Raw genomic sequence first — 18402 nt, forward strand, 5'->3', positions numbered from 1 at the left:
ATCAGACCAGAAGTGTCAGACCACTGTAGCAGCAATTCCTTATAGGAAACTATTTAACGTTCCAATTATCTTTAATGAATTAACCTCAAAGTATGGCTGAGGTGCAACATCCTAAGAATCCCTTTACTCATCTGCAGTCCACTTGCAACTAATTTCCCTTCACAACCCTGCCTCAATTAACATTTTTCTGTATTTCATACATGAGTAACTGCAGTACTGAAATACGCAATCCTTTCCCAAATTTAATAGCTGAGATACCTTAATTTTGATTCTGCAAATGAAGGAAAATCATTTTCTGCTACTATCTCAAACCAATTAATTTTTTTTTTTAAACTGACTTTGCACCTGCTATGTATGTCTGAACCAAAAAGGTCCTACATTTTTCACATCATAATTACTTGGGAATGATCTGTTAGGCAACACTCGGAAGACAAGAAAAGGTCTTAAAAATCAGCAGATTTTTAAAGTTTACTTTATTTTCCATCATTAAAATTTTTAAAGAATGTTTTATAGTAAGAAAGAAAAGCTCAACTGGCATAATTTTATACTGTCTGAATTTTAAACTCTTGAGAAATGTAATAATCCAGGAAGGAAACAAGAATACAGTCTTACTAGCCAACGTACAACAGCAGTGACATAATTAAATAAAATCACTTTAAAAGAGAGATAACTTACATAACATAAGGTGCATTATGTAGCATGGGTAGAATGATGGACAGCTAACTGCATGAGCTCAGAGTTCTCAAGTGCCCTAAAACAGGCAAACGTGTGCTCAGTCTTAACCTGTCTATGCAGCAGGGCAACAGCTGGACCTCATGATCCTTCCCCATCCTTGCTGTGTGGTGAGGAAGCTCTTGCTTTGTGCCACGGTTGTGGCAAAAGGAGCAGCATTCTCTAACAGATTACAAATCTGACATTATTTTCCTTTTCACTGTATGTTTGCAGCATTATTTTAGCATTAAGAAAAATGAACACATATGCAGATAACAGCATCCACAGAGCAATATGGCATAGCTGTTGTGCTTCTTACAAGCATCCAATTTAACTTCATCATCAAATACCACACAGTGTTTCGGTCTTTACTGATTTTAACCTCTGTTTACAGCTAGGCGTTGTGTGCTGTGCACATCGTCTAGTGCTCACTAAGGAGGAGAGCATTAACAGTAGAAAGACACACAGTGACACAGTACATGAGTTCTTTTTTCAGGACTGTTGGGTTTTGTTCCCCATCTCACACACCCACATGGTGCCACAGAGCTTTACTGCCACTTCTCTGAGCCACTAACGTCACGGTGAAGTGACACAGACAGGGACACAGACATAATAGTTCTTGTCCACACAGCTACATAAAGACACTTTCTTTTGTATATTAATTTCTATAACAAATAGAGATATGCTTGGCCTATTTGCTTACACGAACAAATCCGTGCCCTAAAAGATGATATTCTCATTAAATGGAGTTGCATGCCCAAATCTTATAAGTGCTGTTTACTTTGCTGGCAGCACAGCCAGCATGCTACAGAGCATAAATCTTTCACTATTGCCACTCACACTGAGAGCACCCCATAATGAATTCGGAGCGCTTAAAAAAATTAAATAATCCAATCAGAGCAGAATATCTATTAGTAATCGATAACTGCTTAATTTAGCTAACATTGTGAACACTTTCTCTCCAACCCTTTAACTGCTCGCAGGGAATACCAGATATCATAACATTTTACCCTTAACTTAGAGCTTAGTTTTTTAATCCAGCCTTTTTTTTTTTTTCTTTTTTTTTTAAACAGCCTGTTTCACTTGGGATTAAAAAATAAGTAGTAATGAAAAACAGAATTGTGGATTATTTTGTGTTGGAAAAGACCCTAAGACCATCCAAGTTCCAACTTTCTGACACAAGCAGGACTACTGCCTACAAGATCATGTTCCCCAAAACCCCATCCAACCCAGCCAGGGATGGGGCACCCCAGCTCTCTGAGAAGCCTATGCCAGCGCCTCACTGCCCTCATAATGAATTTGTTGCTCGCATTAAATCTAAACCTACCCTCTTTTAGTTTAAAGCCCTTACACCCCTATCAACTACAGTCCTGGATAAAAATAAACTCCTTGGTATCATCCTCTTGCCATTACTTCTGTTTTTAAGCAATACCACACTGCATTTATGCATGAAAGCTGTTGTTATTTCAAGGACTGTTTCAGTGTTCTACTGACGCTGTTTGTCACACATTCATTTCCTGTAATGGTTCTGGCTCACTCGCCAAGAAGGGGAGAAATTCTTTACATCTAATGGGCACTTTTATATCTCTGGGCAATTGTCCAGGGTCAGGCCTTTGTCTGATGCTCTACCTGAGCTGATGCACCCTCCTGACCCCTCTGCATCTTCTTACAACACCAGAGCCAGCCAGGCCAGCCTTGCTTCCAGGAAAACGCTTGCAAGTCCACCAGCTGCCTTACAGATCAACTGAACCCACAGGGCAGCAGGCTGCCACCTCCTATCACAGTTTACTGGCACTACTATCTGAATTGATATATAAATATATTTTAAGGCTCTAGATGAAAGTGCCAAGCATCTAAAGACATTTCAGGAAATAGCCCTGAGAATATCAGAAGAGTTACAAATACTGTTAGGAGTTATCTCCATGACATGGAGCAAGTCAAGGGTTCCATCTTTCTGCCTCATCTCTGGGATTTGGGGGCATCAGTAAAAATGTGGATAAATGCTACTGCAAAACCAGTTTGAGTTCTCACCTGAAAAATATCTGCTGAGCACTAGCATGGTGAACCATCCTGGGTTCAATCTCTAATAATGAGACAAACGTTGAGAATTATCTAAAGAAAACAAGGAAGGTTTTACCAGCTTACTACAGTAAGCTTATCACAAGAACACAGATTTTGTGCTGATTCTGCTACCAGTAGGAACAGGTCATTATCCCCACAACTTGAACAAGAAAAAAGGAAGACATTTTCTCTAGATAACAACAATTTTGTGAGTGAAACTGAATCATGCCCCAGTTCATGAAGGTATTTAAGTTCTCTCTCAACACTGAGTGTATCTAAGATCCATTCCAAGTCACTTAGGTTGATCACTTAAATGCTAGAATGAGATTGCACTTAATACCAGACACCTGTGTAATTAAACACACACACACAAACACACACACTTAAGCATGACATGCAGAGCTGGATGTGTTTTACTCACTACCCGCATTTGAGGATAAGAATTCTTTCTTTAATTAAAGTGAGGGAAGACGTATGGATGCTCACATTTTATGGCAGTGAGAGCAGTACAGGAATAGAGATTAAGTCATGCTGTGAGTCAGAAAACTGTGCAGAGCCAGATTAAAACCACGGTAATAATTATGACAAATCAGTTGAAATTATTGCAGAAAATGTTATCTGCCAGTTCAAAGCTGAACTTTCTGACGAATTTTAGGAAAATAACATTTTTCCTTCATTCTTGGCATCTCCTCCTGCATCTTCAGTAGCATTTACTGTGACAACATTCAGTTTTTCAATGCCATTTTTGGGGAACTCTGGCTATAGAACATTTGGTATTACTTGTAGTATTCTTGTGCCTCAACACAGTAAATATATGTGGCATCTAAGAGGTAAAAAGAGACGTTGCAAGGAGGATCGTGCGTAATGACTACTCATAGTATCATTCTTATCCATTAGCATTGTCCTTTGACCCACTGTGATAATTGGGGTCTGCAGGTCTGCCACAATTGTAAGCTCAGCATGGGAAAATGCAAGGTTTTGACCAATAGTCTGAAAATGTCATAATTTTTGTTGATACAAACAGTGCAGAAGAGGAGGAGCATGAATTCATACAAACAAGAGAGCATTGTATGTAATCTCAGACTCACAGCTAACACAATAAAATACAGAGAATTCATAATCAGCACATTGGCAATTACCCTGAATTGGTGAAAAGAATAATATCTACTCCAATGCTTCCATCTCACAGATCCTAAATATGTCAGCCTTTCCCTCCTTTGTTTTCCATTATGTTCTCTCACGTCCACTTGATCTGATGCCCAACACTCCACAGCCTCTAGCTCAACCAAAGCCAATGCCTAATTCAAAATGAATCGAAGCCCTAACCAAGCACATGCCCAAAACCTGGAGAAGCAAGCCAGAGCCCAAAAGGTTGAACTCACAAACTGCCATATCCTGCCATGAAATTGGGAAAAAACACAAATAACTACAGGATGGCAGGCAAGGAAGATCGGTAAGAGAACAGCTTTGGGAAGGGTCTGGGAATTCCAATGAAGAAAACAAATTGGGCAGAATCAATTCATGGTGTCCACAGCACAATTTCTCCTAACAGTGTTTCAATGGCATATTCAAATGGAAGCTCTGCACACCACTTAATATTGATGTCAGAAGTGACATGTGGAGCTGATTAGATATATTTATCTGCAGGAAGAGGTATGTGCTCCCATTTCTGCCTAACACTTTAAAGCTGAAGAATCCTGTTCCTTCTACAGGTCTGCAAAGGCAGTGGCCTTTTGCAATACCTAGAGGTCATATTTGTAATAAAGCTTAGAATTAAAAGAAAAAAAAAAGATGTATCTGCATTATTCCCCCAGCATTCACTTCTGCATTAGATCAGCCCTTGACTGCCTCAGCAAAGAATAAAATTACAACAGGGCTTGGTGCAGAGCTGTGGATAAAGCAAACAACACCCATCCTGCCAGGCAGCCGCTGCACATATTTAAGCCACCAGTAACAGGAGGGCAGGCCACTTGCTGCTGGTTACTCTGCATTATCCAGGATAACCACTGGAGCCAGTGTGATGACTCTGGATTTGCAGAGGTGTAATGGGGCTTTGATCTAATTTCACAACAGGCAAAGGCAGCAAGTCAGCCACATCAGCAGCAGAATTTGACCCAGCTGGGGTCTGCTGCATTCAGTGGAAAAAATACCCATTGGCTTCAGTGAAAGTGAGTTCAGCATCTCAGTGCCAGCAGGAAAAAAAAGCTCAAAAGGTCACACAGAGAAAACAAAGGGGAAGTTATTCCAAGGCACAGGGAGCTGCTTCCATTTTATTTTACTTTATTTTTCTGTTTGGGATTTCATATTGGTTTGTTTTTCAGCAGAGCAGTGCATCCCACCATACAGCCTCCCCTAACTAACCAGGCAGGAGCATGATCTGTTTTAAAGAAAATCGTGGGTTTGTCTGCTGACAACTCAATATTTCACTGCATCGGACCCTGTTTCTCATACTATTTTTTATTGATCAGAATACCTCAGGCTATTAAGTTTATTAATTAAATGGTAATTTTTTTTTTTCCTGGTGAGAATACAATGAGATAAATGTCTTACAAATAAACTCAGAGCTCGCAGGCTGAGTCATGTGGTGATTTAGAAGTCATTTATCTTTTTCTCTAACCCTCAGCAAAAAATAATCATTGCCACAATGCTCTCCGAGTCTAATGTGACTGTGAAATGTGCAACATAAAGAGATATTTTTCATTTCCAGCACAATTATACCAAGCTTTTATGTGATACTAATTTGTAACTGCAATGCTAACAAAAGGATATGGATAGCTGTTAATCCATTTAAGCACAAGCTGCCACCCTACTGAAGCAGGGAGTGGTCTGACCCCATCAGCTGAAGACAACCCTTACAGAAGCTGAATTCAGACTCAAATGTCTGTATCTGTCAAAGACACACAAGTTTGCATATGCCTGAGTTCTCCAGCACTTCATTGCTGTTCTGAGCCAGACCTGGGGTTGATAGGTGATGCTCTAAAGCTGAGAGACAGCAGCTCTTTGAAGAGCTTTCCCTCAGTGCTGCTTTTCCCAGGCTGAGCTGCTGGAGAGCACTTCTGTGGCAAACAAGCATCTTTGACTCCATTGCCCAGCCCAGAGCAAGCAAAGGAGCTGCTTGGGCACCCTGCTAGGTGTGCAGGGAAAACACCATGGTTCTTTGATCAAAGCCCCAGGCAAACCGGGTGCCAACAGACACCAGGTAGAAGGGCTCAGGGACAGAGGAAACTTGAAAAGCAAGAAACAGGTGGTAAGAAATGAAGAAAAATCCCTACCTGGAAGGGTGAAAAAGGCTGACAGGAGCACAGAATTACATGTTCACATGCAACTGTATGTCAGCATCCACAAGAGTGCTGTTGTTACAACGGGGCCACCTCCATTTAAGCCTCTGCACTGCAAAGGTTGTGGGCAGCTTCTGCTTGTAATTACTTTTAATACATGGAATCACAGCTATGGCTTTAAGTGTTGTAACACCAAATGTGTTTCAGAATCCCTTGTTTTCTTTGTGTTTCATCAACATACTTAGATTTAAAGAGACTGTCATCAGGACAAACACATGGGGCAAGTTAACAGCTGAAAGCATCAGGAGAAGAATGCTGGAAGAGGGGAAAAAGTATGAACAGAGAACAGCCTAAATAATTCATCTGAAACAGGACTTCTGCAGCCTGCCACAAGACAGACCAGCAGCAGCTGACATCTACTGTGTGCAATTTGGATGCCAGCCCATAGAGCATCCAGAGCACAGGGCAGCAGGAGAGCTGGGTCTGCAAAGATGTGCTTTGCTATTCCCAGCGACAGCAGGTAAGAATGCAAATAGTGGACTTTAGTTTTTGTCCTAAATATTTCGGGTTTTCTGTTTCAAGAAGAATCTGCTACCTCACTCTTTGAAAGTGGCTTTGCTCAGATCAAGAGACTAGGAAGCCTTCAAGATCTGACCTTTAAAGTTATGCCACTGGATTACCTGCACTTTGAATACAACATACTACAAACTAGTTTATTTTCTCCATCTTTTGCTAATCTGTTAAAATACCAATAAAAATCTCAGCGTTGTTTACCAGTGATGTTACTCATGGTTCTGGGCAGGTCAGTTTGCAATGTCTCATTCAAAACCAATATAAAATCACAGTGTAAAAGACACATCTCACACTTGCTGCTCTACTGATCTGAAGAGAAGATTTGCAGAAGGAATCAAAGAGGCACAAACAGCAAAGGCAGCGTTTGCAGACACACACTTTTGGAAAAATGATGGCACATGAATATAGACTTAGGCCTCTAATTTTTCATACCCTTTTCTGCAAGAAAATAAACATCTGCAACAGCACCAGCCTACAGGTGGTAAATGGACATCTGCACTGCCTTGCAGTCACCTTGGGTGCTCCTCCAATAAAGTGGCCGACAGCAAGCTCTAGAGACCTCACTGACATCTTCAATAGAAAGTAGGGCACACCATCAGCAGCATGCACGTGTGCACCAAACTGCTTTAGCCCTAAGCACAGATTCACTCTCCACAAACACATCACTGTTGGGCCTCTGCTGGCAGCATGCAGGAGGTCAGAAAGCTCTGTGCACTTTAACCCAGGCTCTCTCTATCAAAGTAACTCAGGGCTATTTCTCAGAATATCTCAACCCACTCTCTGGAGCTGTTTGCTTACAGTTCCAAATCAACATCTGATACAAAATAAAGGAACTGTGAAGTGTCTGAAGAAATCGAGATCATGAATGCTCTGTGACAGCTACACTGAGAAGCAGTGCTGATTCTGAGTGCTAGTTTGTCAACCTTTGCTATTTAAGCAATTCACAGGCAATTTAATTAAAAATATAACAGATCTGAAAGCTGCTAAGTTCTTGCAATGACTATCAGTCATTTGATAATAGTATGAAAGAGCCATCGGAAGGGAGCTGAAAGCAAACTTTGTTGAGATTGAATAATAGGGGCATTACAGCTCCAGCCATTAATGTCGTGGTTTTTTTTTAAAAACAAAAACAAAAACACCTCACTGTCTGTATCAACCTAAAAACTTGGCATTTTTATGTCAACACACTCATATACAATAAAAATATATTTTTAGAAAAAGTACAGTACATTTAATGGTGATGAGCTGCCCATTTTGCATTCTGAATGCTATAACAGCTTCTGCTGTGCTCACTTCATCATTTAGTTCATTTAATACAAAACTTCTTTTCCTTCCCTTTTCTACTTGTTGCTAACGTGAATACCCCATATTCATGTGTTCATTAGTAATCAAATACAATAGCAATTCTAACAGTGTTGCACAGCTGAACTCTTTTTTTTTTTTTTTTTTTATTACCAACACCCTCATGTTTAAATTATTTCCTTTAAATAGTTGTCTCCTGTTATTCTAGTTCAGCTCACAGGGGAAGTTCTGACTGTGACAGCTTGGGTGAAGGATGCCAAATTAAATAAGTGAACAAACCCAGAAGCAACAGATATACTGGTTTCATCATTAGAATAAAATCACATTCAGCCATATCCACAAGAGTATGGGGTTGCTGCCAGGGAATACTGCAGGGAGAGAATCATGTGTGGTCCTCAGCTCAAACCACGTTCAAGTTCTTCTGATAGCTTAACACTTACACATGGATTAACTCAGCTTCTGGGTACCAGACATAAGTGCATTCACAAGTGCAGATGTGGAAAGGAAGCCTGCACACCCATAAGCTGTGATAGAGGGACTGCAGAGCTCTCCTGGCGAGGACTCATACTTTCAAATTAGCCAAAAACATCTTTGAAAGAAAAGGGAAGAAATCAATCCCTGGAGGCTTCTTTTGGTCACACAGCTCCGACAGCAGAGATTTGTGACAACGATATTGTGTCTCACACACACATGTACATATAGACATACTGCAAGACAAATATAGATATATGAAAAACAAGAGCTAATAGATCTTGTTTTGGAGGTTAACCCCATGCATAAAGTTCCTAATGTTTTGAAATTTTTTTTATACATCTAAAAAAGAAAATGTTCTGTGATAAGAACTAGTCCAAATATTCTCTCTGTAGAAGCATTGCAAAATTGCAATATTTATATACAGTAGCAGATGCTGCTGTACAATATAATACAACTTTATATCATATACTGCCTTTCATAGCAAATGCATTCCCAAGCACCGAGCAGAATTAAGTACAAGGAAGCAGTGGATGCTGGCAGTACACAGTATAAATTATAGAAACCAGTGGTGTAAAGACACTGTATGATGAATAAATTAAGGCACTGAGCCATAAGGCCAATAAAAGAGTGAGAAAAAATTAAGAGGCATATGCAGATGAGAAAACCTACTTTAAAAAAGACAAAAGTTGAAGAGATGGAGAGTTGATGAGGCAGAAAGTTACACAGAGGCTGCTCCAGATGGTAAAAACAGCAGCAAAGGAAGCAAAGGCCACGAAGAACGGCACAACTTTGTGCAAAGCAACACAAGGTGGCTGCAGAGTCTGGGAAAGAAAAATGGGAACAAAAGAAAAAAAAAAAAGAAAAAAAAAAAGGAGATGTCTGCACTGCTTACTGTAGAAATAAGGAGGGATCCTGAAAATCTAAAGATCAGGATCAGAATATTTGAAGCACTTGCAAAGGCACCAAAGACTGTGGCTGTAAAAGCATCCTTCAGCTGTAGTGCTTGAGGGAGCCTCCTGCGCTGCTGGCTGATTTGGAAATACAAAGTTTGGAAGGGAACACATTCCCACCTTGTCTGACAAATGCTGATTCACAGTTAGGGTATAGACACATGTATGAACCCAAATGAGTGCCCAGGCACACAAGGAAATGCTTGTCTGTATCACAAATATGGAGTCAAAACCATTTCCCAAGTACATGGTTGGCCTGACATCCACATGACACATTCTACATTATATTCTCCTTTTGGGCTACACGTAGTTTACGTACATGATGCCCTGCTACCCAAATAGTTTTGAGCACAGACTGAAATGATGCAAGAGCAGCACCACATCGTTAAATATTTTTGAAAAGTCAAACACGACTGTGCTGTGCTACACTGTTTTAAAAATACTAATAAACAAACATTAAACAAACTCCTATTTAGCTCTCAGGCCTGAAGCTACAGTACACAAGCAGCAAGTTGGCATAGATGTGTTGGCCAGAGTTTACTCGGCTCTGAACTAAGTGGCAAAAGTGATGATAGTGTCATTTGAAGTCACCAAGCATACATATTTGTGGATCCCTTTCACTCTGACTGAGTTGTCAGTGTGAGAACAGTGCTGAAAATAAACATCCCTCTGTCGACCTCCGCCGACGAGCCTGGGCAACCTTTAGGCTTTCAGACTAGCAAGGTCTAGTGCTCACACGTAGCTTCTGCCGTGGCATTTTCAAGCAGAGAATGACAGCAGTGACATTTAAATCTTGTTCATCTCCCTTCCATATCCAGCTTTGTCTCCTTGCTCATCATCTGTAGTCTCTGCCAGCCTAGCCCCAAGACAACTCCACTATATAAAACCAGGATATAGTCACAATGCTTATACAACATGGTCTTACACATTTCAGAAGACTAAAATACATAAATGCTGTGTTTAACATCCTGCAGATAGATCCAACAATACCATAAATGTAAAGAAATTAAAAAGACTGTCTAGGAATAAGGTTAAATAAAGCAACTGTTTCTAAGATCAAGACTTAAACCACTGAACTCCCACTACGTGGAATCTGTCACTCTGGCACATCTAGGCACATGGTGTGCAGAAATGAGCTCAATTCTTACGCAGAAACCTGGCAAATAACCTACTGGTAATTTAAAAGCCCTCAAGTGGGCACCTAGGAAAAGCCTGAGTTACTTACTGAATTAGTAGTGGGACTCTGTAAGGAGGGTAAACATCCATCTCTCCGCTATCAGCTACAGAAGGCAGTAAATGTAAACTATCTGATGCTCACAAGCAAAACAGCACAGAAAGAAGTGGAAGCAGTATGGATTCACTTTTCCAACTACCCCTTTTAACTTTTGGACTCAAATGTTTCATTTTAACAACTTTGGCGTTATCACCTGTTTGAGGCCAACTCAGATAACAAATAAATAACTCAAATTTTAGGTCAACTGCTTATTTTATGCTCAGCTGTGAGGACGGTGTGTCATTCTAAAGTCCTTGTGATACGCAAGTGCTATATGATGTATTCATACCAGTGTAACAGTCTAGAATACGAAATGCAATAGGAATGGGTGCCCTAAGGAAAACAACAAATCAAACAAATAATCAGCTGCGAGGCTGAAGGCAGGACTGTGCTGGCTTATATGAAATACCCTTTGGAAAAAGTTACATTATTTACCTGTGATCTAACTTGGTATTTAAGTAAATTTCAGTTAAATACTGACACATTCAGATATACCACTCATTTTGGTTTTTTTGCTTCTACTTTTCAAACCAAATTCTCTGGAGTGGATCATTGGATTGATTATTTAATGGGCTAATGACTATTCTAGAGCTTTAAGGTGCACACAGATGTCATGCATATTTGATACCTGTGGTATAAACACAGAAAAACCCAACAGCCAGAAGATCGTATGGCTTTGCAATTAATTCAGGATACTGTCAGTAACAATCCTTTGCTTGGAATCTCATGCTTGAGATGCTGGCTGAGAACCCCAGACTAAACAGGAGCTTGGACTGTCAGAGTCCAGATATGAACCCTCTGAAAAGGATTAGATCTTCCTCTGAGTGAAGGGCAAGAATGCAGTACAGTTCCTTATGAAGCTTAGTCGTCTCCATAGAAAACTACAGGAAAAACACAATATCTATCAAATTTAGAAGCAAGATACAAGTGATAAGGGCTAGGTGCATTCATAATTTGGAAAAAGAAATCATCAACCACAAATAATGCACTTTAGGTGACCTGGCTACATTTATTCAATCTGACTGAGCAGAAAAAAGCATTATTAAAAGAATTAGTGCAACCCATCCTGAGATTTATTTGTACGGAACCAGCTGGTGGATGAGATCATGTAAGAATTGATTTTTCTGCCTTACTGAAAAAAAAAATAATAATAATAAGGTTAGGTAGAGACTAAAAATCATTATCTGAGGTGCCCAGAATGTCTTAAGCAAAACTAAATCACAGCTACAATTCTCTCAGTGCAAATATACAACTAGCAAGATATGGTAAAAGTTAGATTGTTCTAACGATGAAATTGCCACATATGATCTATTTTTAAAAAAGTATATCATATTTTGAAGATGTTGGGACAAGCATTAATTCATTTACTAACTAGGTCAATAAAAATGTCCGTAGCCAAGAGCTCTATTAAAAGTCCATAATGTTACCTTAATGGAGGAAAACTAATAGAGTTCTTTTGGAAGTTGTCCATAAAATTAATATTGTAGAATTTTAGTGGATGTCTTAAACAGTTTAAATATACATTTTTATTAACAGACCTAATAAGAGAATTAAATTAAAATCATTACTTTCTGTAAGAGGAAGTATTTACATTTTCAGAATCTTAATGGACCTTATTTCTTAAGAGAATTTCAGAACAATGCTCATTATTCAACACTGTGAAGCAGGAATCAGTTAGCTGGCATCCATACACAGAATATCTGCCAATTTGCAACTACTGCAGCACTCACTCGGAGCCTCTCTGTCTAACCCACTTTGCATGGCAGCTGTCCAGGACCTCGACCTGCAATACAATCTACTTCCTTGTCAAGAACCCTCCTTGGAAGGCATTAAACTCAACCAGCAACCACAAAGCAAGAAATAAATAAAGATCTTGCTAATCCAGAAGGCAGACAACTCAGAATGGTCTTATATCAGATATCAGCTCATGGCACATTTCACTGAGCTTTTCACCATTCAAAGCCACATCCCTGGCTTATCCCAAGTTACGGTGTATTCCTTCTTCCTGTGACTGCTTACTGATGGTCTGTGTGCATCTGCAGTTGAATGAAACCCATCTATTTCACTTGAACTGATTACTTGCTTGTAGGGCTACAGCTTTCAAGGGACTATGCAGATGAGCTCAGTGGGCACCTTAAAGGATTGGCATGGTTTAAACTAGACAGCATTCGAGGTGCTGCAGAAGGCACATAATACAAAATGAGGCACAGTACTGGAGGCAAGATTTGGCAAAATATTTTGGCTCGGAGGACTGTGAGGAATGATGATGGTTGCAGTTGGAAGAGAAGTCCCACTCTGACATAAAGGTACTTTCCTGTTTACTTTCCTATTGAAATCTGTAGGCTTCAGTCCGCAAATGAACACGCTGATGAATTTCTGACGAAGTCACTGTATATTTAATATCTAATTACCATACCTGGGCAATTGGAATTAATACTTCTGGAGTTTTACTACCCTGTGACATTATCATAGGTCTTAGAGTACAATTTCTTAACACGTCAGAGTTGGTGGGAGGTGTTACAACAGCACCAGTTTTGTACATCATGGTAATGCATGTGCCTTCCAAAGTGATCAGAAACCCATGCCCTACTCACATCTCCCTCACTCCATCATACCAAAATGAGGGGACTCAATGCAAATAAAACAGCAAATTACAGAATATTTATCACTGAGTAATCAGTGCTGATAATCAGATCTTGTCTCTTGTTATCAATGTGCAGTTGGAACAGACACTGGCAGGTCTATTATATCACAAAGTAATTGCTACTAGCACTGGAAGATTTTCTTCTCCCCTTGAAATGGCTTGCCAGATTGTTAAAACCCTTCCAAGGAAGCTGGCAGCAGTACAGCATTCATAGGGCAGACCAGATCATTGGAAACTATTTCAACCCTCACGCTACCGGACACATTAAAGGATCAGATCCAAAGGCCATAAAAGCTCCAGGAAACTTTTCATAGTCTATAATGAGGTTTGTATCAGGCTCCAGGCCCCAAATGGCTATCTAGTTTTGGTATTCATGTTTGTGAAAATTACAGAATGTCCTTTCATTCCAGAAGAATCTTGTCAGAAAATTGATCTCTTTATATATAAAGTCTTCATCCAAGGTAAAGTCCTTTCAGGAGTTTTATGGCTTCCTATCATTCTTTTCAAAACCCTCTGGAAACCAGAAAATATGCTGATACTGTTTCTATGCAAAAAAAGAAACCCATATGTGTAATTTGCATAATTCTCAAGTGTTTGTGAATATCAGCAATCTTTGGTTTCTTCAACAAAGGTGGCAAAGGTTAATAATAAACAGGTAAAAAATCACCCAGGATTACAGGATTATTTACAGAAGCACCTATCTGAAAACCATCTCACTCATTTTCTTATTTATAAGACCTACCACTGTGTTCTCTCTATGTATTTAAATTAAATTATCTAATGGAAATGTTATATATGAATAGCTCAGCAAGATGCTGTATTGAAGCAACCCACCTTATTCCAAATAAAAGCTGATTGCTAGTTCTGGTCTTGTAAATGTGTCAGACAATAATTTTACTGCTTTGCAGGTAGCAGAACACCCAAGGTTCTTATTCCCAAATGGTGATTGAGTGATAGCTTTTAATATTGCCTAATGATCACAAACATGTGGAGTCTTGTGTTAACATCTGCTTTATGGGTAAAGTTGCACACTAGAACTACTCACAAAACAAATAACCCCCTGCCCTCCAAAAGCCAGAATTAATAGAAAAGGCACGTGCTCTTTTATCACTGAAGAAAAAGTAGCAGGGGATGCCGTAAATTTTTCTAGGTATGTTTTATGTAATGTAACTAACTGAACAGGCGACTTCATCTGGAGAGTTCCTAGGAGTCATGAGCTCTGAAGTCGGGGGAACAGTTTGTCAGGAGCATAGGAGAAGCCAAACAAGCACAGAACAAAACCCTTCACTGCAGATAAGGAGAGCTCTGCTTGAGGACAAGCTTTCTGTCATGCCAACCCAGATGGTGAAAGGGTGCTTACTGCTGCCCTTACACATCTGACCTAAGATGTATGCCTAAGCAGACACTTTCCCATTTCCACTGATAATTTAAGCATCTGTAGTTAGCTAATGACAGTCTGTGCACAGTGTCTGCACACAGAAGCTTCCTGGAGCTGGGAAGGCATGGAAACACTTTGCAGAGTAGAGCAGCAGCTCTGCTCAGGGCTGAGAGGATGAAAACAAGTCCCTGCATCCACACGGATCCCATCACATATCTCAGGCCAACTAGCCCCTGTTGTTGAAGTAAGAGGAAGTATTTAAGCTCTGCAAAAGCTGCTGCACTGCAGAGAGGAATTCATTGCAATTGTTCAGGAGAGCACCAAGGTTGTTATGGCCATTTTGCAGGCATTTAGAGGGGAATCATCGTGTGTACAAGAAATCCAGATGATGGATGAGACTGCAAATCTGCTAACTATAAACTGATATGCAAGAAAGGAAATTCTCCTTTAGGCAGGGGCGTAAAGAATGTTCACTGCGTATACCCTGTACTCACGTAAGTCAGCAAAACCCTTGCACCTGTGGCACAGATGCATTATGAAGACCCACTAAAACAAGCAAATTGAAGCATATCAGTATGAGTTGCCTAAGAGCTGCAATGAGCTACAGGCTCTGTAAGCCACTCCAAGCCCTCAAAGTAAACCATTCTGGTAGATGATTCTATGAGAAACAAAGTGTGAATTATGACATAAATAATATGGAGAACCAAACTTCACCATTATTAACACTGTCACAAGACTACCTCTTCACCTGAAACAGAAGGGCACACATGGTCTTTCACCTCAACAGCAACAAGCCCTTACTATTTATTGCTCTTCTGTAGAGACCAGATTTCACGAAATCCCAACATGCAATAGCTGAGATTTGGATGAGATTCAGCATCTCCTTCCCCTAGACCCTAACATATGCATATATTCCCTTTCACTCTCTCATCCCTGCAATTAATTGAAGAGACATATTTTAATAAACTGGCTAATTGAACAGAGCTAAGTTGCAAAATTTAAGAAATTTGCCACATTTATATACATAGTAATGAGATCAATTACTTTCTGCTCGTGTAGACGTATCGAGAACTAATGAGGTACTTAAAACATGCATGCAGAAAGTCTACTTTCTATTTCCATGCTGTAACTTAGAGCTTGTTAGGGATTTAGCTCTTTATCAGTTTGAGCTGTGGCACTTACGCTGATAGAAGGCCTGTTAGCTGTGGCTCCCTACTGCATTAAAAAGTCTTTTAATGCAGCTCTGTAGTGCCGTATATCTCATTATAGCACAAAAGTGGGCAAACACTGAAGACCACGTTGCTGGAAAATACTTTGACAGAGAACACAGCAAGCAGAAAGCTTGCCCTTTGAAGGATAGCATCCACCTCACTTGTAATTTAGCTAAGTAATCCAGAGACCCTCATAATAAGAAAATCTTCATCATTTCCAAAGCTATTAAAAAAAAACCTGCTAAGGTAAAGAGCCAACCAAGTTCTAGAACTGTTATCTTTATGGGTCACTTTAAACAACAAAACACTCTTTCTTCCAGTACGAAACACAGTGGTAATTTATCTCTTCAAAAAAACTGGACTGAGAGAACATCTACCAAGCTACACTTCATGCACCAAGCTCTGGGTTATTGCCTGGGAAGCCAATTTTCAGGCAGTGATTTCAACCTTAAGTACAGCCCTGGATGCAGCTCCAGGCACATCCAAAGTTTCTCATTAAGTTAGACATGCAATGAAAACGTTGGAAGTTGTTTAAGGGTGAAGAAGAAGGGATACAGATATTGTAAGGGTTCAAGAAAAAATACAAAAGTGTCAAGAGGCCTTAGGCTCTAGCATGGAGAACTGCAAGTGATGTCAGCCCAAACGAGTCTCACCTTACAGCACGCCCCTATATGAACTTTCAACAAAAGCATGCTGGCCAAATTACACAGCTTTGAATTTTGATGTTTAGAAGACTAAATTTTTTTTTTTTTTAAATTAACTACACTTCTGACCATACACTATTGTACCTCCAGGTACTTCCTTTCCAAGGTCCAAATGTTAAATGACACCCAATGAATGTGACAGCCCTCAGTCATCAAGCTGCTCTCCAGGTCAGCACATCCTTCCCTGATCAGGACTCCTTATCCAAAGAAGAAATGACCCTCTGGAATCACAGCAAATCAGTTATCCTCCTGAATTACTCCAGCTGTGGTTGCAATCTCAGATCCAATACTTCCCATCTGCCCCTGTGTTTCAGCTAAAAAAGGAACAGACTCCCCTCCTAAGCAAATCTGTTCTGTGGGATTCAGCAGGCTTAGGGCATAGCATCAGAGCTCCCAGTGTACTAACAAGAATCAGGAGCAGGCACGTTTATCTACCAGCCGTTCTTCCCTACACTGGGAGACAACCTGCAGAACAGAGGAGGAGTCAGCTATCATTTCTCTGTGCTCAGTATGTATACACAGTACTTTCAGCCTGAATATATTGCTTTCTGTAGCATTGATCATACGTTTGCTTGTCATTACAGTGCCTATAAGTAAATACTGAGAAATAAATAACAATACTTAACACTTTAAGCCCATTAAGGAATTGGCAAAGTTTCACATTAGATGGTCTTTAAAGCTGGATGTGTGGCAATAAAATTAGTTCAAAAAGAGACAGCTGTACAAAAACAATGTATGTCTTCACATAAAACTGTGAAAAATATTTTGACTATTTGGCACAGGCTTTAAGGTAGGCTTATTTATTGGAGCAACGCTTCAGTGATTTACAAAATAAAGAATCTGATAAACTGAAGCATCAGTTCTTCGCAATGGGAAAGTCCAACATACACTGATTTTGACTGACAAAATACATTATGCCCATTTAAACAATTATACATTATGCCCAATTAAACAATTATACCCAATGTTGGCAATGATCACACTTTACAGAAATAAACAAGAAAATTAAAAACAAGTGAAGAAGTGCTCAGAAAAGATGGAATAATTAATATAAAAGGAATATTTAATACATATGGATTAATTCTTCTTAGATATCTGGAAGTGAAAACTAAGTGTAAACTAAGATACTTTAAACTGAGCTTTTGGACTATTTCTATCAGGAAAGAAAAAACAAGCATCCCGTCTTTGGCTTTGATCCTATTAGCAGTAAGAGAAAAAACTTTTCTGAACAGCAATGCAAAAGAAAAACAGATCCATGAAAGCCTAACACTCTTTATTTATACCTTTATGCAATTTTTATTTCATATCCTTCCTCTCTTCCTTTAAGTGAAAAGCAAAATTTATACCTAAGAGCAACAATGCAATGAGAGACGGTGTCTGTAGATCGGATTTGAGTCTCTAAAGTGGACTACATCACATCAATGATGCAGCGTTCTAGTTTTGGTGTGCTTTTTTGCTTTGTCATTAATGATATCGTGAGACAAAGGTTCAGGACCAGCAGCAAGAGGCTCAGCTACCACTTGCTTACCCTGGTTTTAAGTGCTAACTGTAGTGGACTTAATTCACATGAGCCAAAGAAAAACAGAACATTTTTTTCTCTCTGGAAATTGTAACAATGAGACAGAAACTTTGTCTTTTTAAACAAATGTTAAAGGGTTATGTGCTATAGAAGTTATCAACGAGACTCGTGGCTTAGGAAAGTAGATAGGTTTACTTTTTCGTATCAGATCAGAAGATTCAAATAGTCAAAGACAATTCACTGCACCACCACTTTCACAAGAGGAAGGTCCTGTTCATGCATTCTCTTAGTTGTCTCTCTATATATGTCTTATTATAAATTCAA

The 18402-nt window shown here is 39.6% G+C and overlaps 1 protein-coding gene across 4 annotated transcripts in view; it reads right to left on the bottom strand.

The window, feature by feature from the left end:
• Positions 1–18402, bottom strand: part of FHIT (fragile histidine triad diadenosine triphosphatase) — a 506430-nt gene that overhangs the window by 18323 nt on the left and 469705 nt on the right. The gene's annotated exons all lie outside the window — the stretch shown is intronic.

This window comes from Tympanuchus pallidicinctus, unplaced genomic scaffold (genome assembly GCF_026119805.1).
Source record: "Tympanuchus pallidicinctus isolate F22 unplaced genomic scaffold, pur_lepc_1.0 scaffold17, whole genome shotgun sequence".
NCBI lineage: Eukaryota > Metazoa > Chordata > Aves > Galliformes > Phasianidae > Tympanuchus > Tympanuchus pallidicinctus.